Source organism: Leopardus geoffroyi, chromosome D3, assembly GCF_018350155.1.
Source record: "Leopardus geoffroyi isolate Oge1 chromosome D3, O.geoffroyi_Oge1_pat1.0, whole genome shotgun sequence".
Lineage (NCBI taxonomy): Eukaryota > Metazoa > Chordata > Mammalia > Carnivora > Felidae > Leopardus > Leopardus geoffroyi.
The window spans coordinates 36346189-36369917 of NC_059339.1; the positions used below are offsets into that span (position 1 = coordinate 36346189).

A 23729-nucleotide genomic window follows, 5' to 3' on the forward strand; every position below is an offset into this window, starting at 1 on the left:
TGAGCACCAAACAGACCTCTGGAACAAGCTATGATGATTGCAGGTCACTGTAAACCTACTTGATACTGAACCAAATTTGATTTGACCTTTGTGCTCAGGTACAATGGAACTTGACCCTACTGTGCCCTAAGTGCTGAGTGTTAATCAAGAATATTAACCATGCCTTGCCAGTACTGCTACACTATACTGTTCCCCCTCCAAAGAATCCAGTGTTCATATAATCCAATTGAAAGTTTAGACCTGAGCAAATTTATAATTCATATTTTCCAGATTTGCAGGAATTTGGAATAATTGATCTTATGTTCAAAACTTTAATAGGGTTGCCCTAGGCATTCAATGTGTTTTCAATAAAAACACATCATGATGTGTCCAAAAAAAATGAAAAGAGAAAGGCTTTCACCGCAATACTGGCACAATGTCAGGGGGAAAAAATACAGTAGAGACCATGAACATAGCTTGCAAAACATATTCTCTAAGGATTATTCTAAACCTAAGGTAAAAATAGGTTTCACTTTAACACTTTGGAGATTTGAGGCCTCAAAAGTAAAACAGATTATAAATTTGCTTACAGTCCACACGCTTTTTAACGGCAAGAATAAGTTCAAAACTAACCATGCGGTAAACATCTGCTTACTTCTGGTGCTAGAAATGAAGCTACTTAAAGAAAGAAAGAATAAAAGCAAATGCAATTTTACAAAGCAGTTCAGCTCTTTCAGCATCGTGGGGCACACTGATGATTTTCAGTCCCGCCCACATCCTCTTCAATGTCTCCTGTTACTTTGAATTGGTACGGTATCAAATCTTTTCACCAATGCTTCACATTGCAAAAGGGAGTGATTTTACTGGTCATATTAATTACTATAAAAATTCTAATGTCCATTATATAACGCTATTAGTTATATTCATTAAAAGTATTACTTACAATTACTTGCCAATGAGGAGAATTAGGGCTCTGGTCAAGACAACACAAAAATAAGAACATTATTGCGCTATGTCTGCAGTGCAATAATACTATGTCTGGCAGCAAGACGATAAATAAAATAGCAATTGTACAAACTCAGAGGTAAAGACAGATGTTAGAGGTCACCTGGGGCCAACTTCCATCCAAATGCTTATGTCAAGTCTACAAGCTTCTAGACGGATCGACAGCTTTGAACTGGTGAGACACTCAGGAAATTTAGAAAAGCATCCCTACCTTGTAGACAACCCCCCCCCTTTAAAAAGGCCCAAACTCTGCTTCTTCAAATGTATACTCATTGATCTTAGCTGTACCCTGTGAAGAAATAGGAAAAAAAGTCTCCGCTCTCACACAGGAAAGCTGATTATTTGAAAAGAGCTGTCATGTTCTAAGTCTTCACTTCTCCAGGCAAAACATGTTTTGCTCCCCTCAGTTCCTCCTACCAGAAGGCTTTCAGATTTTCACTGCCCTGGCCAGTGTTCTCTGGCTAGTCCCAGGGTTATCAGCACTCATCCAGAACAATGACTCCCAGTACTGGAGCCAGAATTCAACTGGCTGCTTCCCTGGACCTCATGCTCTTTCAACAGTCAAGGCAGAGTGGCGGTCCATTCCGAGCTTCTGCAAGCCTAAAGTCCCATAGGTTTTTTTCATACCACTGCTGTTGAGCTATTTCCCCTCTCTTGCAATAAGACTTCCCGAATTTGAACTCAGGGCTGTACATGGATCCTTACTAAATCCCATCTCATTGCTTTCCATGCCTCACTCCAGCCTGTTAAGAGCTTTTAGAATCCTGATTTTACCATTCGGGTATTAGTCATCTTACCTAGACTGGGATCATCTGCAAACTTGATAAGCACACGTTCTATGTCTGCCTCCAAATCACTGATTAAAAAATGTTAAACAGGGCAGAGTCAAGGGACCTCAGACTGTTTTAGGTCTCTCCCAGCTTTCTAGCTTTGTCTTAGTTGTTAGCTTCAGGCATGACAGTGAAATTAGTGACCCTGGAAACTGTCTTCTGTGAAACTTTCACAGAACTGGTCAATTAAACATTCCACTGAAAACAGAAACTCATTACAAAGATACAGCACTAACTTAATATTTCACCTTGACAACAACTGGTAATTTATACTTCCCTCCTACTCAGCTTTAACAAGTTCAGAAACAAAGTGGATTTGGTTAAAAGCACATAATACTAACAACTTTCCAATTTGGGGTAAGAAATGTTAGAAGACTATGCAAACATCTAGGAGAAATATTTTCCCTTGGTTGCAAACCCTAATTCTGATGTAGAAAATAGCTTCGGTACTGTAGGAATAAGCTCACACAGCAGTAACACTAGTAATATTCAGACAGAAAGAAACCACCATGAATTTTGACAGAAACGGGGTCCCCCCATGGAAATACAGATAGCACCTTGATGAAAGTCCTGCAGTGCAATCTTGAACAGTGAAACATAGCTATCGGCATCCACAAAACAACTCGAAGCTGGTTAAAGACCTGGTTTACAAAACCACCATTGGCACTGAAGATATAACCAAATATAAAGGCAAAAGCATGCATGGCTGATAGCAAACCCCAAAGGCTGATACAAAAACCTGGTGCAAAGATATACTTTCCCATTACATAAAGCTGTTTTTATCACTTGAAAGGAAACATAAAATGTATGATATGGTTCTTTCTGGACCCATGTACGATTATCAAACCATTGGAAAATGGGATACAGTATGAATTTCCTATTGCCCCAAGATATATCCCCCCACACACCAATTTTCAGAGCCATCACTGGCCTCATCCAACAAATTTGAGACCCTAAAAATAGCAAAGGTAGTTTATTGAGCTAAAATGAGATGAGATTAAGGTGTTTACATCTGAATTAAACTAATCAATTAAGGAGACAACAATTAAATCTTGGTTTTCAAGGCAGCTCTGTGCAGTGGGGAAGCAAACAGGGTCAAACATCTGGCCCATCCCTCTTCTTACACTACTAGATTTGTGACTGTAGACAAATCACTTAGAGAAATCTCTGAATCCTGGTTTCTCCACCTATAAAATGCAGATGACACATCTTTCACATGGCATTTCTGGTGATTCAATAAGAGAGCAAATGTGTATCATGCGGTCAGGCATGTTCAACCAGTACCTGTTTATCATTAGTTCTGAAGTCCTTCTTATAACAATGACCCTCATGGGTTCATTTCATTGCAAATAACTGGAATATTTAATTGGAAATTAAGAAGTGTGTGTCCTTGGAAGGTGAAGAGCCGTGAGCATTCATGCAGGCACATTCCTGTGGGCTCCTCCGTGGAGCCATGTAAGAGCAAAGGAGAGAGAGAGCTGATAGATTTTCCAAGTAAATGCTCTGGGGCCAATGAAGAATGTGATAAGGAAGCAACGTCTCCCAAAATGCAATGAAATGAAGCTCTTCCAAAAATAAATATCCTCGATTTTCAGAAAAACACGGTTTCTGTACAGGAACGTAGGAGGATGTGGCCAGCAAGGGACTTGCCAAGGTCTCCCGGGAACTGTCTTTACTTGGACTAATGCCCAAAAGCTCATGGCTGGACCATATTCCTCTATCAGATCAAATTAAATCATTTTCCTTTTGCAGAGGGAAATCAGTACTAAACCAAAAGTCATGTACAAGATGGAGGAAAGGTGATGCAAGCCAGGTGGGGTGTTGGTTGTCATCATTCACACTCTGTCTCTCTCTCCATCTCCCTCTTCCTCTCTCCCTCTCCCTTCCCCTCTCTGTCCCTTCCCCCCTCTCTGTTCCTTCCTCTTCTTCTCAAGCTCTCCCAGATCTTTCCCTCCTTCTCTCTCTCTCTCTAAAAGAAAGGTGCATGAAAGCCTATAGGCAGTAGGAATTCTGCTGGAAAGTAGTTTTGGTTGTAACTCTTAGTCATCTTGGTAATCTCTAGAACTGGCACATGGTAGGCACCCAATAAATGCTTTTTAGAAAAATGGGTAATGAATTCCCCAAAATTCTATGCAGAATTTGGCTGCAACAATTTTGGCTGGACACATTTAAAAGAAGCGCAAGGTAATATCCACTTAATCAATGAAAACTCTCAATATAGCCCCCACAAAGCACCCAGCCCCATCCTGGTGTATTCCAAGATGAATAAGCTACAAATATGACTAAATCAGTGAACATGTTCATTTTTTATTATGGCCTAAAACTATAAGTTGGTTAAATGTTAATTAAGTCTCCACAAATTATGGTTTTTGCTTTAGAAAAGTCAAACTCTTTTGGGGGCAATAATTAGATAGCAAGACTAGTTGTCTATAAAGGTCATTCTTGATCTATGAAAATAAAATACTGTGTTTGCATATCGAAGGTAATTTATCTTTCTTCTTTCCTTTGGAGTAATAAAGAATTACTCAGTAGATCCAAGAATAGTATGATATCATTAAGACATAAGCTATAAAGGAGAGGATGGTCCACTTTTTCCCCAAAGGAAACCTCAAAAGATCTCTCATATGACCACCTATGTCCTACAAAAGTGCCAGGCCTGGAGAGCAGACAAAAGAAAATAAATTGACAAGAGTTAGTGCCCATCGTTTAGAGCAGTATTTTATAATTGAAGTATAGTTAGCATACAGTATTATATTAGTTTCACATGTACAATATAATGATTCCACAATTCTATACACAGTGACCCACATGGGTCATGACATGTTGACCCAGCACACATACATGTACATTTTGCAAACCAAATTTATCTCTGAGGTACATTGATACATATCATCTCTGTTCTATCTGGTTTTGTAAAAGGCTGGTCCAGATCTACTAACCTGACTTCAAGGTCTTCAAAGGTTGCTACCTGGCGTCTTTAAGGTTTGGGAAGGAGAACCATTACCTAGGACTATTTATTTTGCTTGAAGTTACTAATCAACACCACCACGTGAGAACCCTACTAAGGCAGAGTACAACCTGTGATCTACAAAGTTCTCTGGTATTAACAGCTACCATTTTGTGGACATCTGCCATGCCAGTCAGATTTTGCATAAGGCAATACACAGTCATTATCTCATTTGCTCTGCACAATCACTAGGAGACATTTGTCTCAATTCAAAGAAACTGTTACGTAACAAAACCATGCATATGTTTACATGTATTACTTAATCTTAAAACCCCTAAAGGCAAGCATTGATATCCTTTATGCCAGCTATCAATCTAATACCTCTCAGTTCTAAATTCACTTCTCATCTCTTGCTCTGCAGAACTATATCCAAGCTCTCTAACTACATTCCTATCCCTGTGGGTAAGACAGAGAGCTTTAACAGTAGAGGGTTCTGAAGAGGCACTCTGAGAGGAAGGCGAGGCAGTGGGGTGGGGGGTGGGGGGCTTGCAGGGCTCCAGGGAAGGCCCCTCAGCACACAAGGTTTCTCCAGCACCAGGCCCACGATGCAGGAGGCTTCCCAGTGTCCAGCTCGACTGGTGCACGGTGGTGGGCAGTACCCTGCAGATAGGAACTTATCCCAGCACCCTGCTGCAGTTCTGAGGGGAGTGCCCCCCCCCAGAAGAATGCCCCCATGAACAGCTTCCCCTGCTACTCTAGAGGACCCATTTTTTCCAGGTTTCATCCGTGTGGCCCCACAGCAACTTCCCTACCATCCACTGAGCCCTGGATATCAGCTCTAGAAGGATCTCCTCCTTGACTCCTCTCTTACTTCCCTGGACCAGTGCCTGCCTCTCGTATCTACTATTCCTTTATTCTTAAGGCTCACTTTACTTCGTACTAGCCAATCTCCTATATTCCAATCCACTGTTATAGTTAACTATTCTTTTTTTTTAAAGCTTACTTATTTTTTGAGAGAGAGAGAGAGCATAGGCAGGAGAGAAGCAGAGAGAGAGGAAGAGAGAGAAAGAATCCCAAGCAGGCTCCATACTGTCCACTCAGAGCCCTATTCAGGGCTGGATCTCATGAACTGTGAGATCATGACCTGAACGGAAATCAAGAGTCTGGCACTCAACCAACTGTGCCACCCAGGTGCCCCTACTTAATTATTCTTTATACGAGACTCTTCCTATTCAAATTACTGTGTGGTTTCTGTCTCCTGCCTGGAAATTCATTGATACATCCCAGTTTTTACAAATGGGAGTTTGGAGTGGTCAATTATCTTGCCCAAAGTCACACAGAGTTCAATGTAAGGCCAGCAGTTCACCCAATGTCTGAGTCCAAAGGTCATATTCTTTCCAATCTGCACATTTTTACTCTGAATGCACCTCAATAAGTAAACAATGTGTAATATTTATATAATGATTGTTGCATGAACTGCATTGCAAATAAGCTCCTCTAAGAAGCCAGTAGAGGACAATCAAATGTTAATTTCACAAACTTACTTCTAAGATATACACACATTTTGAATTGTTCTGCCTTTAACAGGTTAAATTGACTCATATATTCTAGCAATCAAGTTCTTGTATAATTACAGTCCATTTAAAGTTATTTTGTGAAAAGATGGCAATACTCCTTGAGGAGATTTCTGGAACATTTTTCTCATTTGTTCTAAATACAGAATGACCCCATTTAAGGCAGCCTTTACCAAATGCATAAAGTATTAAATGGGTCTCTCTACAGAGCGGGCGAATCGAAAACTAGTGCTAATGCACCCCACAAAGAAAATTAATGTTATATGTTCTATTTTCCTAAAATACGTGTAATCTCAGGTGGTCCTATCCACTTATTTCAAATTTAAAACTGTCAGGTAAATGGCTAGAAATTAATACACTTCAAACGATAAACAGAAAGTGAGCTGTAATATACATAATTGTTTTAAGAGTTAAAGAAACAAACCTGCACCAACATAGTGAAGCCATTGCTTTCTTCTTATAAATCAATCCCAGTGACATCTACATTTAATTGCCTGCCAAACAATACAAGTATATAAAGCCTCTTAAACTTTGAGTGCCCCGGTGACGGTTAGTGAATCAGACACTAAGCATTATAGAAATGCTCTTCTACATAATTTAATCCAGCAAGTAGTTTTTACACGTTGCACAGGCATTTAAATCGCTAATGCTAAGCTCTATTGTAAAAAGTGCTATTTGCCAATGGATATATTTTATATAATTCAAAGGAAATGAGCTGTCTTGTTCTTAAAGTGTCTATGGCTTATTATACTTACTGTATACTTCATTTCATATCCATCTATTGATTCCTAATTTTTAAAAAGGCCTGATCGCAACAAACAACCAAGCATTTTTCTTATTGATCTTAAAATCTTTTTTTTTTATCCCAATGGGTACCAGTATCATTTCTATTCCCAAATATTGTATAGACGCATCCAAATCATTAGGGATCTGTCTCAGTTTCCCACTTATCAATGAATAATTTTATAGAGTTGCTACAGGATTTAATTAAACCACTCCCTATGAATCCAAGTTTACCTGAATCTAACACTGGTCCTCTTACTGTCCACACCAATATTGAAAACTATAGTGTGAAAAACAGTTGTCTGCCTCTATCATAGCAACAGCAGTAAGAGAAAGAAAGAAAGAAAGAAAGAAAGAAAGAAAGAAAGAAAGAAAGAAAAGAGAAAGAAAGAAAGAAAAGAAAGAGAAAGAAAGAAAGAAAGAAAGAAAGAAAGAAAGAAAGAAAGAAAGAAAAGAAAGTGAAAGAAAGAAAGAAAGAAAGAAAGAAAGAAAGAAAGAAAGAAAGAAAGAAAGAAAGAAAGAGAAAGAAAAAGAAAGAACAAAATGATAGGGTATCTGCAGAAACCATCTAGGGGAGAAGACGGTCAAATCTAGATCAGTATTTATCACTTCATCTTTGGAGTTGCATGGGTCCTGAGTCCCACACTGGAGCAATGGTGCTCAGAGTGGCCCCTGGACCAGCAGTACCACCCGGGATCCTGTTAGAAATGCAGATTCTTAGGCCCTGCCCCCAACCTACTAAATGAGAAACTTTGGGGTGGAGTCCTGTGATTTTTTTGTTTTTAAGTGTATTTATTTATTTCGAAAGAGACAGCATGAGTGTGGGAGGGGAAGAGAGAGAGGGAGGGAGAGAGAGGGAGAGGAAGAAGGAGAGGGAGAGGAAGGAGAGGGAGGGAGAGAGGGAGAGAGACAGACAGAGAATCCCAAGCAGGCTCCACACTGCCAGCACAGAGCTCTGGGGCTTGAACCCATGAAACCATGAGTTCCTGACCTGAGCTGAAACCAAGAGTCTGATGCTTAACCAACTGAGCCACCCAGGTGCCCCTGGAGTCTTGTGTTTTAACAAGCCAGACCTCCAGGTGATTCTGGTGCCTACTAATGTCTGATAACCACTGTTCCAGACTGACCTATTTAACCAGACTCTTCTGGGAGCAGCCCTGGGAATCGGCACTTTTAAAAAAATTCCCAGAATAATCTAATCATTGGCCCATTTTTAGAAAACTGCTTCAGATCAGTGGCTTCAAACATTTTTAAGAAGGTATTATCAGTTTTTTAAAAAGGCACAACCATCCTATGTTTTCCTATTTATAAATTATATAATGTAGATTATTATGGACACACACATAACTGACCTTTTCAAGTGCAAACTACAAAGTAAATATAAATTGAAGTTCAAATATTTTCTTCCATGCACCAAGGGATTGTACTATACACCTCAAAGGATGGAGAGAAAGCCTTTTGGAGATCACTGCTCTAAATAACTCCTTTTAGTCGTAAATATCTCTCAGGTGAATAAGGGCAACAGAATAACACTGCTTGATCAAAGTGCTGAATTCCATGCTCTAATTTCATGCTAAGAAACCCCCGATCTGTAATTTTTCTCCTAAGTGTAACTGCTCAACAGAAGCAGATTTCCTAAGTAGAAAATGATCCTGGTTGTTGGTCAGAGAAACCCAGGAAATTAATAAAAAAAACAGCATTTCATTTTATGCCCAGTAGCACTCCTGCCAGTTTAGTATGATTTATAAATCCATCTCTTGATGATTTTATTAGCACAAAATCATTATCTGGGAAAGCCGATAAAATAAATTCCTGAACTCACCCAAATGCACTATAGCCAAGCCATGTTATTCAGCTTAAAACAGGCAACCAATTGTTTATTTTCACTGGATGCTGATTAACCTAAACTCAACTAAACGTATTTCCCTCAATGAACATTTTTTTCTACATATCACGCTCATTGGGTAGAATCAAATTATAAGGAAAAAGTAAATATAATTTCCTATATCCTCTTGGCAAAACATTCATTCCAATTTCCCATCATTAGGAGTAATTATTCTAAAACCAAAATTGGTAACTTGTAAGACTGACTCTATTTAATTGGAATCTGAGACCCAGGATACGTTAAGCCCTGGATCTGTCAACTACTTGTTCTAGCTTCAGACAAGTCACAGACTGTGTGTCATACTCTATGTATGAAAAAGCGAGATGCAAATCTCACATCGTGGGAGCAATTAATGTGTATGATTTCAATGATGAAAATGGGGGGATTTAAATAGAGAAGTTTTCTATTTAGTTCAAGGGCCTAACACTCCTATGCCAAAGAGTGTGAAGAAAGAACTAGGAACTGGCACCCCCCACCCCACCTGCCAGCCACTGTTCCTTCATTCTTCATGTCTTTCTTAGAGGGCATATCACAATGGGTTTGGCATAATTCTCCTGTCCAAAGGTTTGCATTTTTTGATACAACAGGAGTCCAAATGCCAAGTCTCCTCCAATTTGGTGCTCAAGTGAGGAAACAGCATCTATTCCCATGGCAAAGGTTGGAGACTGGCTCTGTTAGGCTTACTGAGAAAGAGTACAACAGTCTTCAACTCAGAAGTTCCCTATAGGATTTTCGAGGGTAAATTCTGACCTTAGGCAACTCCCTGAGGATTTATGTCCTACAGAAGATATGACTCTTTTGAACAATTTATTACTTATCTCCTAGGGAAACGGTGCAGGTTGAACTCGGTGGGGCACTTGAAAGCGTAGTCACTGTTAAAAGATGATGAACCTCAAAAAAAGCCATGGCCAAGTTTGGTATGTGCTGGCTGAAACAGGAAATTAAGGTGCCAGACATCTTTTTGTGGATACTGCCTATGGGGGCTGATGTCACCACAAATCAGAGGTTCAAGCCAAGAATGTGACTCAACCACCTCTCTGCCCAATACCTTACCCACCCCCCCAAACACCTTCTCAGATCTTTTTCTTGCCAATTCCGCTACTCCCATCATACTGCAACCTTAGTTTCAGCTCATGTCCTCACTGACCTTGACTCATTCCCTCACATTTAGACTCTAACCTGTCCCGGTATATCCCACACATGACCAGCAAGCTGACCTTTTATAAAACACACAGCCAAAAAATGGTCTCTCCCTACTTAAAATTATTCATGGGCCCCTGACTGCCCATGGGATACTATTCAAATGTTATCAGGTGACATATGAGATTTCCTGGATTTGAACTGTGTGTGTGTGTGTACTTCTTTATCTTCATTTTTTGCCACCATTTCCCTGTAATAGTATGCTCCAGTAATTCCTGACCATCTGTAGATTCACTCTAAGGACCGTGTTGCCCACATGTCACATGTCTGGGACACCATCTCTGCACCTATTCCAGAGTCTGGCTGGCACACTCCTCTTCACTTTTCAAATGCCAGCTCAGACGCTACCTCTCCCGGGTACCTGTTTTGGATTCCTTTTCACAGATAAAATCAAGCACTCCTTCCAATGTACCACGACTGCAAAATATGTAAGTCTTCTAGGTATCTTTATTACCCCACATGGCAACATGACTGTGGGCAAGTTTGTTGTCTGCTGCGTTCTGAGGTCCGTGGGTCTGGGCAACATTCTCTTCACCTCTGTATCCTCAGTCCTAGACAGATGCCTGATACTCATTAAATACCTGCTGGATTTAACGGAATTTTTGTGGAGTTTTCTATAACAAAGGTAAGCACAAAAACCATTTACTGCTATATTTTTATTGGAAAGGAACACTGAAGAACAAAAATACTAATGGATTCTATTCACTCAACATTCTCACTGCACCAAGGGAAGAAGAAATTCTGATTCTAGAGCTCTTTCTTGACTTTTTGATCTTACTCATGGCATCTCCTTCTCTCCCTCCTCTCTCCCTCCCTGTCAGCCCAATTCCTCTCAACAGACGACTCATGTGCCAGGCAGAGGAAGAGAGGAAGGGAGAGGGTGTTAAAAACAAGTACAAAGCGGATGAAAAAGAAGCTCTTGTCCTCAGGGAAGGCAACTTGAGGGACAGGAAGTTGTTAAAAAGGAGAAATATGAAAAATGCTACAGGAGCCAAGAGAAAGACCAAAAACTCATCCTGAAGGCCTCCTGTCCCTAAATGGTCCAGATAAAAAGAAAACCAGAGAGTCAGCAACTAGATGTGAGAATCTAAAATATCCATGGCCTGTTATTCTGAGAATCTGCATAATAAGGCTGTTATTTGGCAGACCTCAGCATAAGTCAACAAAAAGCATACGGATTTTCTGTGTATCATACCAGGAACTCTGGTTTAATGCCTCAGTCGGTTGTTTTTGATTTTATGTTTCAAACATAAAAAGAATGCTAATGATTACATGCCATATATCTTTCACACTTATGAAATGTAACAGTAGTGAATAAGGACTCAATATCAAACTTCAATTCACAGGCCATGATGAAAGTAAACTTTGAAGAATAGTTCATTGTATCATTTTTTAAACTAGGAAGCTGCATTCTCTAAGCTAAGAGCAACACTTATATAATGCAAAAATGGCTATGAATCAGCTTTCCTTCCAGTCATTTTATGTGACCAATTAGTTGCTAAAATATAGGGAACTAAGAATATTAACCCTTCTGAAGGACAAAACAATTAAAGCGCCTTTCATTCTATCATTTTTTATTTACTCAATATTCTATTTCCCTTTGGGGCGCCTGGGTGGCGCAGTCGGTTAAGCGTCCGACCTCAGCCAGGTCACGATCTCGCGGTCCGTGAGTTCGAGCCCCGCGTCAGGCTCTGGGCTGATGGCTCAGAGCCTGGAGCCTGTTTCCGATTCTGTGTCTCCCTCTCTCTCTGCCCCTGCCCCGTTCATGCTCTGTCTCTCTCTGTCCCCCCAAAAAGTAAATAAACGTTGAAAAAAAAATTAAAAAAAAAATTCTATTTCCCTTTATAGCAGGTATTATTTTTGCCACTGACTAAAGACAACAAGTGGTCTGAGGAAATAACCCTGGACCAGGAAGCAGGATGTCTGGGTCCCAGTCCTGCCCTGGCCTGCGTGTGGTTTTGAGCGAGGCAACCAGCTGGCAATGTGGAGATACGATGGGCAGAATGTAGATTAACCACCAAAAAGACACGAGGTAAGTAACAACCCTATCCATTTAGAAGCTTTCCTCCTCGGTTCATATGTAAAACCATCTACTTTCTGGAATATTATAAGAATTCAGCTTTGTATATATGTGTGTGTTTATACATATACACATCTATACCATCTATTTGCCTACCTACCAACCTATCCAGTTACGTATCCTACTTATTATCTGTCCAGTAAATCAGTAAATATTGGCTCCCTTTCCTTTCTGGTCCTCACTTCTGATCTATATAAAATAGCACAGATAAACCAGATCATTGGTTCTTCAGTGTGCCTCTCAGAACCCTTAGACTCCCTTAGATTGCAAAGGTGAGTCTACAGCCGGCCTTCCTAAAACCCTGCTTCAACCTGATATATTCAACATTCCTTTACTTTAAATGTTGGTGTTCCATGGGCAGTAAGAGAAATGTACCATAAAAAGTTAATATTTAACAGTATTTGACAACTTCAGATTTAGATGATCTCTAAGGTAAGATTTTCAAATTCTAAGATTATACATTCTATTATTTTTTTCTCTCTTCTCCTAAATCTAATACTTCTTTATCAGGAACATGATGGAGGTTAAAATCTGTTGGTGTGTATCTAGGTATGTGGTTGGGAAGGGGTCTGATTATAATATAAAACCTAGGAAAAATAATGTTACACAATATAGGCAAAAAGGATAGCAGAGCTCAACTTTAAAGAGAGAAGAGGGGGCGCCTGGGTGGCGCAGTCGGTTAAGCGTCCGACTTCAGCCAGGTCACGATCTCGCGGTCCGTGAGTTCGAGCCCCGCGTCGGGCTCTGGGCTGATGGCTCAGAGCCTGGAGCCTGTTTCCGATTCTGTGTCTCCCTCTCTCTCTGCCCCTGCCCCGTTCATGCTCTGTCTCTCTCTGTCCCAAAAATAAATAAACGTTGAAAAAAAAATTTTTTTAAAAATAAATAAAGAGAGAAGAGAAGGTTCAAGGTAGAGGTGGTGAAGAACTAAAAAGGTATGAACATCTGCATGATGACTGGCCAGGTTCCCGGCCTAGGAAAAGCAGAGAACACAAATTCACAGGACCAGGCACCTGCTCTTCTCAAATCTGTGTGAGCTGGAACTGATGTGGGGGGGGGGGGGGGATCACTGACATCCGAATCAACCCCAAAAAGATCTACATCCCATCTGTCAGGAGGATATTAGAATATCTAACAGAAGTTCTTCTCAACCTGCCCCACTCCTCAGCAGCTGCTTACTCATGTCTAAAAGTATCTGAATCAAGGGGCACCTGGGTGGCTCAGGTCATGATCTCGCAGCTCGTGAGTTTGAGCCCCACGTAAGGCTCTGTGCTGACAGCTCAGAGCCTAGAGCCTGCTTTGGATTCTGTGTCTCCCTCTCTCTCTGCCCCTCCCCCACTCACACTCTGTCTCTCTCCCTCAAGAATAAACATTAAAAAATATTTTTTAAAGTATCTGAATCAGTTTATGTTTTTTTCAAAGTCTATAAGAAAGAGGCTCAAAATCTAAAACTCAAACAAAAGCTATACGGGAATGGATTCACACCACCAGCCCTGTAACCACATCTACTCCAATAAAAATGTTTATTTAGACCACGTTCGGGCCCATGCAAACAATCCACACATACAAATAACTAGATGTTAAATATTTCCAATTTGGTAGAGATCACTTAAGAGCATTAAACACAGGAAAAGTCAAAGGGGAACAGGTTCAAAAAAAGCTAATATCAAATTCAGTGACTCCATAATATGGAGAAACTATTCATTGGCCTAACTGTAATATAAAGCCAAGAAACTAGAGAACTCTGCTTCTCAGGAAGATTTTTTTAAATTTTTTTTAGTGTTTATTTATTTTTGAGACAAAGCACAAGCGGGGAAAGGAACAGAGAGAAGGCGGGACACAGAATATCAAGCAGGCTCCAGGCTCTGAGCTGTCAGCACAGAGCCCGATGCAGGGCTTGAACTCACAGACCGTGAGATCATGACCAGAACTGAAGTCGCTCAACCAAACTGAGCCACCCAGGTGCCCCTCAGGAAGGTCTTTTTAATTTATTATTATTTTTTATAAGACGCTTGTTATAAGAAGCCATGGTTGCTGGGATTAATCAAAGTGTCAGTATATAGTTGGTTTTAAGCATCTGAGTGTGTAATTTTACACTTGGTTAAACCTAGCCTGGATCTTTCTTAGGGGACTCTCCTTCAGTAAGCTTATTGTTGTTGGCCTTTGGCCATATTGGACACATACGTTTAACAACATCTAACCTAGCACTGGGTACCCCGTAAATTGAGAAAAAACTTTGTGGGTCAATTTAATATTGACTAGGCTTAAGAATTAGTAACCCTTCATAGGGGCAGAAATTTGCCTAGAGGAAAGTTCACAGTTTACCTCTTCCAACTTTATCTCTGTAATATTTAAGCCAATGATCAAATGTGGGCTCTGGGACCCAAACCACACTGCTAAGAACAAGCTGTAGTTACCAGTGCCTTGCCCAGCCTCAGCCCTCGCTGGGAAGCCTATCTCTGATCAGAGCCCCCCGCCAGAGTCATTGCGTCCCTTTGCAGTACTGATCTTGGCAGGATAAACAATATTCCCAACTCACCACTGGTTTAGGAGGAAATGAGGGAGAGGGCAACATTTTTAGCACCACGCCTTACTGACACAAAGCTCGGGTGAACAGTAAAATCCAAGTGCATCAGTATCCATTTTTTCTCATATGCTCCATAAATTTCAAAAAGATGTTTATCTTAGAAATGCAGATAGGACTTTAACCACAGGAGAGCAAAGTTGGCACCATTACTAATAATTCTCAATAAAGACCTTCATTATACTGAACTTTATATACTGCTAACTTCAAAATTAAAAAATAAAACCCAGGGGAAACCAGAAGATTTAATTAGGTCAGAAAAAAAAAAAGTCTTTTGAAAAAAAAAAAAACCCTATTACAGATAAACTGTTAAATCTCTGGATCGACCAAACACTATCTTCTTGAGACACTGAGATATTAATCCAAACATAAGTCCCAATTTGCAAATTGGGCAAGTCTGCACTTTTCCCCATGTGTTTACAGTAGGGCTCCTGAAAATACCAACTATCCCTGTATCACAAAACATTTTTTTAAGGGGTACCGATCTCTAGTATCTCTGCCATAGCATTGTTCTCATTTTGTACCAGGTTAAGAAAAGCACATGAGCTTTCCTCCTAGCTCGGTGATTCTTAAACGTTTGGGAGTTTATGGATCCTTTTGAGAATCTGAACAAAGCTATTCATGATCTGTCCTCCAGAACAAGTGTGTGTGTGTGTGTGTGTGTGTGCACGCGTGCACGCACGCACGCAAATTTTATAATTCCTTGAGTTTACAAAGTTCTTAAGAACAATTCATTTACTCGAAAGGCAGTTCAATGACTACCTATATCAGAATCACCAGATTATTTCTTAAAACACAGGTCTTGAGCCCTGCCCTAGACCTATGGAAGCAATTGCTGAGGGAGAGGCTGGGGCTCTATTTAGGTGCTTCCCGGTGATTCTGTTGCTGGTTGAAGACAAGTCCCGTCCTCTACTCTGGTCACTTTCCTCTCCTCTCATGTTATCAACTGGTTCTGAAACAGATCCTCCCCAGCACTCGCTTACCTGTCTCCTGAGGAGCCCAGCCTCTGTCATCTCCCCCTGACCAAAGGGCATCTCCACCAGCATCCACACCCGCTCTGCACGCTCCGCTCACAGCCACCCCCGCTTCCATGCACACCAGGCTCCTGGGCTCTTGTGTACATCTGCAATCCACTTCCTGGCCAACTGCCGAGAAAACTCTTGTTCACCTGTCCATAAGACCCATTGCCGCAGAATGGACTAGGTGTCCTCTCTGTTCCTGTGTTATCAGCTCATAATTCTCCCATGAATGAGATCGTCCCTCTTCTCACTCAGTATGGGGTTCAGTGGTCTCACAGACTACATGGTGAGCACCCTGGGCTTAATGCAGAAGCGGTGCCTGGCCATCCAGGGTGGCTGCTCCTTAGCTACTTGTAGTATGTGACTTACACTGCTATACCTGAGCCATGTCCAAGGCCAATGCCAAAAAAAAAACTGGAGATCCTCCAAAGCGTTATGCAATGAGGAGAATGAGGCAGACAATGGTGGGGGCTGCCTGATTTATCAAAAGCACTCCGGTCACCATCCAGTAAGTCAGGACCTATACACTGTTCATTGTAGTAAAAGATGGATGAAAGAAAAGAGAGAGAGAGAGAGAGAGAGAGAGAGAGAAAGAGAAAGAGAGAGAAAGAGAAAGAGAAAGAGAAAGAGAAAGAGAAAGAGAAAGGAAAGGAAAGAAAAGAAAAGAAAAGAAAAGAAAAGAAAAGAAAAGAAAAGAAAAGAAAAGAAAAAAGAGAAAGGAACAGAGGGTCCCAATCCTCAATTTTAGTATACTTAGCAACACATATGTAACCAACTCTAGTTCAGCCCTGTGATGAGGACACATGGTACCAGAGACTACTAAAAGACTATTTCAGATTAGGAAGAAAAAGGGTGAATTCACAGGGGAGAAGACATTTCAGGTGTGGCTGGGAGGACTGGTCAAGTTTTGAGGGTGCAGACAGACAGAGATTCGAGAGAGCATCAACACAAAGGGGAGAAGGGGAGAAACATGCACCATAAGAAGGCATGCAATCAAAGCTCATTTCAGCATGAATAATATGAAGAAGGGATGAATTAGGCTGCAAAGGCAAACCAGAGCAGGATAGTGCCGGGAATGAGATTATCACATTGCGACATTCACGCTCCCATATGGTCACCCACAGCAGCCTGGTGACGAAGGAGGGCAAAAAAGGCATCCCATGTTACAGACAAGGGAAGAGGTCAGAATACTGATCTGACTTGCTTACAGTGAAGAAGTGGATAATGGCAAGACGCAGGCTTTCCTTACAGTAAAATTGTTGTACACAATTACAGTAAAGTGACTATTCCATGGATGCTCCTTCCGCATTTACTACATAAGTAAATTGCATCTTTACTACAACGGACACGTTGGATGTCATCCTTGAATTTTATCCCCAAACAGCGTTGACATCTTAACACCACCGAAGATCCTTTACATACCTATTAAATAAAGATTTGATGGCAACAATATGGAGTTAATGAAGGGAAGGCAAAAGAGAAGTGAGATTTATTTCCTCAAGTAGATACCAGAGCAAATTCACTCCCACCATCAACTACCAATAATTCTGCCGAACAAATCGATCCTTTACAAACTGAAGCATGTTAAGCAGGAGTGCCTTAGAGAAGCAATACACTGAGGTAGGCATGTTTACGGCAAAATGCAGGGGCATGCAAAATTAACTGCTTGTTTGCTTTTCCATTTACATCAGAAACCTGCCCTTACAAGTAAAGCAGCCACAATGAACCATCACTAAAGCGTAGACACTGAAGCAGGGTGCTGAGAGATCAAATCTCCCTTCAAAATTGAAAAGAAATGCTAATGCACTCCAGCTCAGAAGTACCATACCAGAAAGGAAATTAATACTGAAACTGGAACAGCATCTACTGTTCCACCCAGCAGGAAGAAAACAATGGTGTTTGGTCAAGAAGTTCAAGGAAACATAGGGATCTGATAGGAACAGAGGAAATGAAGATGGACCTTACGAAGAATACAAACTGGAACAAAGCTGTCCAAATGAAACTCCAGAGGGAGGGCAAGGCTTGTGTTGAAAAGCCTACGATCAGAGCAAAACTCCATGTTCTTGAAACTCCTACCTTGCCTCTTACTCTTGCCTCCCACATAGAGAGCAGGAGACAATTGAAAAGGGACCACAAAATAAAAAAATAAATATGTAGAAGAGTGCAAACATAATTAATTGTATCGCATCACTTTTTGAAGGCAGGACTTTCTATATAAAAGGTCCGGTCACACGCTGGACCAACAGTATTTAAGAAAATGAAGAAATGAGGGCAGACTGTTCTCATCTCATTTTATTTCGCCTCAGTTTAAAAGCCAAGTGACATACAGGGCACAAAACTCTTGCACTGTCTTCACATCCTATTTTTGCTTTGGACCCAAATTCAATCAGCTACTAAGCATTCCAATTACTCCTCCGTGTGGACCAGACACGTTCCCCTTGCTGCAGGGGGAAGACGATCCTTGTCCGTGCCCTAAAAGGGTGTGTTGCCATTTCTTTATTCCTCTCATTTCTGGTCCTTCTTCTCACTATGAAAAGAACCATGTGGACGGAACAGACTACAACATCCAGGTCCTCGAAGGACCTAGGAGATGAAAACCATACTTGTTTGTTTCTTTGCTAAGTTCTCTGATGTTCAGCCACAACTTTCCATTCTCACCACTAATAGATCCACCTTGGCTCCTTCTGGCTGGTCCTTTTATTGTCAGTCCAATTTTCACTGATCATTCTTCTTTTGTTGTTTTTAATGTTTGTTTGCTTATTTAGTTAGTTTTGAGAGAGAGAGAGAGAGAGAGGGAGAGAGAGAGAGAGAGAGAGAACACAAGCAGGGGGAGACAGGGACAGAGAGAGAAGGAGACACAGAATCTGAAGCAGGCTCCAGGCTTTGAGCTGTCAGCGCAGAGCCTGACGCAGGGCTCAAATTGACGAACCGTAAGATCACGACCTCAGCTGAAGTCAGACGCTCAATGGACTGAGCCACCCAGATGCCCCTGATCATTCTACCCCCTCCTGTAGTGGGGACATGTCCCTCTACTACACTAGTTGTTTGATTTGTCTGATGATTATGTTCAGATTCTTGGCTCCAAATATCATGAAGCCTGGGTAATCTAAATAGAAGAGCAATTCATCAGAAGGGTAAATAATAAATGGTAGATTGGAGAAACATGCTTTGCAGGGACCTAGGGAGGAGAGAAAGAGAGAGAGAGAGAGAGACAGAGAGACAGAGAAAGAGAGAGAGAGAGACAGAGAGAGAGACAGAGAGAGAGTCAGTCTGCTCAGGAATACTGGACTCTCATGTTACTCTGCTCCGCAAAAGCCACACAGTGAATCATCACTCACTGGTCCCACCGGTCATTGCCTTAAAGTTCACATTTCCTGCATTTAAGCTCCTCGTTGGCTGCATGTGGTCACTGAACCACATTCCAGCTACTAGAGAGAAGACAGAGGGACTCCCCATCTCCCTTTGGCCCCTTCACAGGGAGGTGGGTCCTGTATCCGACTTGTCCGGAGATCCCCCCAACCCTTGCGATCTACCCCCTGCTGCTTATCTCTCAAGAGAACAGATCATGAAGAGAATAAAGCAGCAGTGCTAGAAAGATGCCATCACAAGTAGTGCAACTGCCAGTCCAATTAAAGGACCTGTTACCTCATTTCCAAGTGGCACAACTGCCTAGCAATTATTCGAGGTGATGTGGAAGGGAGCCTGACATCTCAACAGTGAGAGAAAATGAAGACAGTGAAGGCAGGTAACGTCTTGGGAGCCAGAAGTCTGGTCTACAGTAAATGACGCTCGTATCTACTTGTTTACTGTTTACACATACCTTCATTCAAATATTTGCTTGGACTACGCGTCCATGTTTGTTTTAGATTCAAGCACCTCGAAGATGACAATTCGTATTCTCTGAAATTCTTCATAAAATAAGAACACGCGGAATGGAGGGTGACTGTACAGGGTCTCTTTACACTTGCTCCATGCAAGACCCAGCACAGGGCTACAAACTCGAGGATTCTCAATAATCCTTTGTTGATGACAGAAACTAGGAGGTACATGACGAAAAGGGCAGAGAAGAAACAGAAAACTAAAACCCAACTCTACAACAGTGGTTAACATTTAAAATGTCAACTAATCTATATTCAACAAGAAGTTCTAGAGCATTTTCACACACTTGAAATACAAGCTTGTCATTTTGAAAAATAAAAAAGAATAAAAAGGAATACTGCACCATTAAAGATGTGTTGGGCAGAATTACAGCATACGCGTGAACGGTTATGTCAGCGATGCCAAAATGAAATAGGAGGAGATGGGCCAAAGAGGAGAAAGGGGGAAAAAGGTGAGTGAAGCCAAAAATCCAACAGTGTAATGGGTCCCGAAATGAAATAGTATGCATACAGCCAAAAAGAAAATAGAGTTATAAATTAAGCCAACAGAAAATTTGGTGTATGATTCCACCAAAAACATTAGCAAAGAGGGCCAAAACCAAATGATGGGAACAAGAATAAAAAATGGCATTTTAAAAAGAAGCAAATTTAACCATTTGAAACTTCTCAAAGGTAGTATGGCAAAGCTACTCTGCAGTCATTTATGAAATGGCTCATTTTGTTGATTCAAACCCTGGTTACGTTACATATACGGAATGACAAGAAAATCTGATACTTAACTGATCACCTACTATGTAGCCCTTACTTATCATACCATACTTAGTATTCATACTCAACAACCTTACCAGGAATTATTGTGCTCATGTAACTGATGAGCAAACTACAGCTCGCAGAGATAAGCTTCTTGAGATTAGATAAGCAAGTTAACAGTAACTAGCATCAAAACAAGATGTGCCTGCCTTCAAAACTTAACCACCTCAAATTTTTTTCCCCTCACAAATACAGGATGGGATACAGAGATCACTGGTTACCTCTCAAGAGATGTTTTACAAAATTACTGATTTTTCCAAATGGTTTTAATCAAACTTATATGGCTAGAAAAATATCTGTATCCCCTTCCAAACTGCCTTAGGTACTCTACTCACCCAAAGATTTGTAATCTGTTCTTCTATGTCTTGGTCATTTACTTATTTATGGAGAGAGAGAGAGAACACAAGCAGGGCAGAGGGTATAGGGAGAGCGAGAGCGAGAGCGAGAGAGACCCAAGCAGGCTCCACGCTCAGTGTGGAGCCCAACGTGGGGCTCGATCCCAGTCCCTGGGATCATGACCGGAGCCAAAATCAAGAGTCAGACGCTCAAATGACTGAGCCACCCAAGTGCCCCATGGCTTTTTCCTTTAAATAGCAGTTAGAAATTTAAGACTATTTACTCCCCCCCACAAAAAAAAATAATAAGCAAAATAGATTTTAAGCCAAGAGCATCCATCAAAGTAACTAACGAACTGAGAAAACACATTCTTTGCCAAGTGGCCACAACTAAGAAACCAAAGAAATCTGAGCTGAGAAGGTAGTTTTCTAGAGTGCTGTTTCCATGGCTCATAAGTTCACGTCCAACATTAATAAATCCTAAAATCAACCATTACCTTCATGTTTCCCACTTGTAGAAATCACAGAAATATTTTTTCTAAAGAAGTATTCATGGCCTATCATATGTACTTTCCTAGAATGTCTCATAGTCCAAGCATAAGTGGCGTCAAAGTCACACCACAAATCTTACAAGATCCAGAAAATACAAAAATGCATTCAGCAGAATTCAACTGCATTTACTAACTTAGGCAGAAAACTTGGCTAATCCTTACAAGATGAGATTTTCAATAGGAGTCGACACCAAAAACATTGAATTCATTTGAGTGTGTGTGAGTGTGTGTGTGTGTGTGTGTGTGTGTGTGTGTGTGTGTGTGTTGGAGGGGGAACTGGAGGGAGGAAAACAATCCAAAAAAAGATGCTATTAGGCTTGGTAAATACCAGATGGAAAAGTCATTCATTCTACAAATATGCACAGGCCCCTGGTATGTGCTGGGCTGTGTACTCTGCGATATGGTGGTAAACACAATGGAAGCAGTATCTGCCCTCATGGAGCTCAATGGTTAATAGCGAGAACCTACCGCCTAGTGAACAAGACTTGCCTTTTCTTTAAAGGTCTCTGTTTGAGAGATTCATGATCCTGTGAAGAAACAAAATAAAACAGAGGTGATGCTCTGGGCAAAGGATAATCCACACCAAAGGAGTTCAAAGAAGGGAGAGAACACCACCTCCCTCCTGATTCTTCCCCTCTGGAGGCAGCCATAGTGGCTATGATGGTTTATCTTGTGTCAACTTGTCTGGATCACGAGGCACCCAGATATTTGGCTACACATTCCATCTGGGTACATCTGTGATGGTGTTTCCAGTAGAAACTAGCATTTGAATCAGTCAACTGAGTAATGCAGACGGCTTTCCCCAGAATGGATGGGCATCATCCAATCCATCGAGGGCCTGAATAGAACAAGAAGGTGGAAGAATGGAAAACTTGCTCTCTCTGGCTCACTGCATGAGCTGAAATATCAGCCTTCTCCTGCCCTTGGACTGAGACTTACATCATTGGCCTCTGGTACTCAGGACTACACCACCAATTCTCCTGTGTCTCCAGCTTATTGGTGACAAATCATGGGATGTGTCAGCCTCCATAATCATGCGAGCCAATTCCATATAATAAATTGCCATATAGTCAGAGTTCTCCAGAGAAACAGAACCAATAGGATACATACATACAGGCTCAGTAGGTTAGCTGGGGACAGACTGATATTGGTCTTGACCGTAGGGCACCCTGTCTTCCTCATGTCACAGCACATACAGAAAACAAATATGTATACATCTCACTCTCTGTCCTTCTGCAGGGAAAGTTACACCCCGTGCCCATTTGGGGTACACAGGCTGGCAAACTCTGCTCTGCCCTAAGAACCAAGAAGAAACTATCTTTGTTTCTATCCCAAGGGGACTTGCTTCTATCTTGATCACTTCTGGCCTTGCATGCTCAACCCTGGACACCGAAAGGCTCAGTTATGCTGGGAGTTCAGCTGGAGTTCAGTTTTATTGCAAGCAGAGACTGTGAAGGAGGTAATTCTAGGTGGACATGTACTTGTCCAAAAATGAAGAAATCGGATTGAAATAAACTGGTCATGGCACACATTTTATCCGGATGTGTGGAGAAAAGAACTGTTCCAGAAGTGACCAAGAGGTGGGTAGGATAAAATGAGGGTGTGGCACAGTTGAGGGAAGAATGTCAGGTGTTAGGGTACTGGGGGGGTCCTACATGTCAAACAGAAAAGTTGTATTTACTGTAATGGCCAGGGACAAGCCATTTTGGACACCTGAGCAGAGACTGATGTGACAAATAGTACTCCATCAGGAGCTGCACAGTATGAACCAGAACAAAAGAGAGAGGAGCATCACCAATGAGCACACGGGCGGCTTCAAAATGAAGAAATGCTTAAATCCACCAAATATTTTGGAGTTAGATTTGGCATGTAAAAGATGGTCTGTTAAAAAATAGACTGTAACAAGCTCATTTCACTAAGAGGTTTATAAATCATTTGAATTTTTTTTTTAAAGTTGGGGGGCAAAACAACAGGGGCACCTGGGTGGTTCAGTCAGTTAAGGGTCCAACTCTGGATTTCAGGTCAGGTCATGATCTCACGGCTCCTGAGTTCGAGCCCTGCATCGGTCCAGAGCCTGCTTGGGATTCTCTCTCTCTGTCTCTCTCAAAATAAAAAATAAACATTTTTAAAAAATTTAAAAAATAAAACAACAGAATTTAAAAGTAAACAGAAGAGGGGCGCCTGGGTGGCGCAGTCGGTTAAGCGTCCGACTTCAGCCAGGTCACGATCTCGCGGTCCGTGAGTTCGAGCCCCGCGTCGGGCTCTGGGCTGA

General features: G+C 41.4%; 1 protein-coding gene across 10 annotated transcripts in view; it reads right to left on the minus strand.

Annotated features, from left to right (window-relative positions):
- PTPRM (protein tyrosine phosphatase receptor type M) overlaps positions 1–23729 on the minus strand; it is a 796726-nt gene that overhangs the window by 598810 nt on the left and 174187 nt on the right. The gene's annotated exons all lie outside the window — the stretch shown is intronic.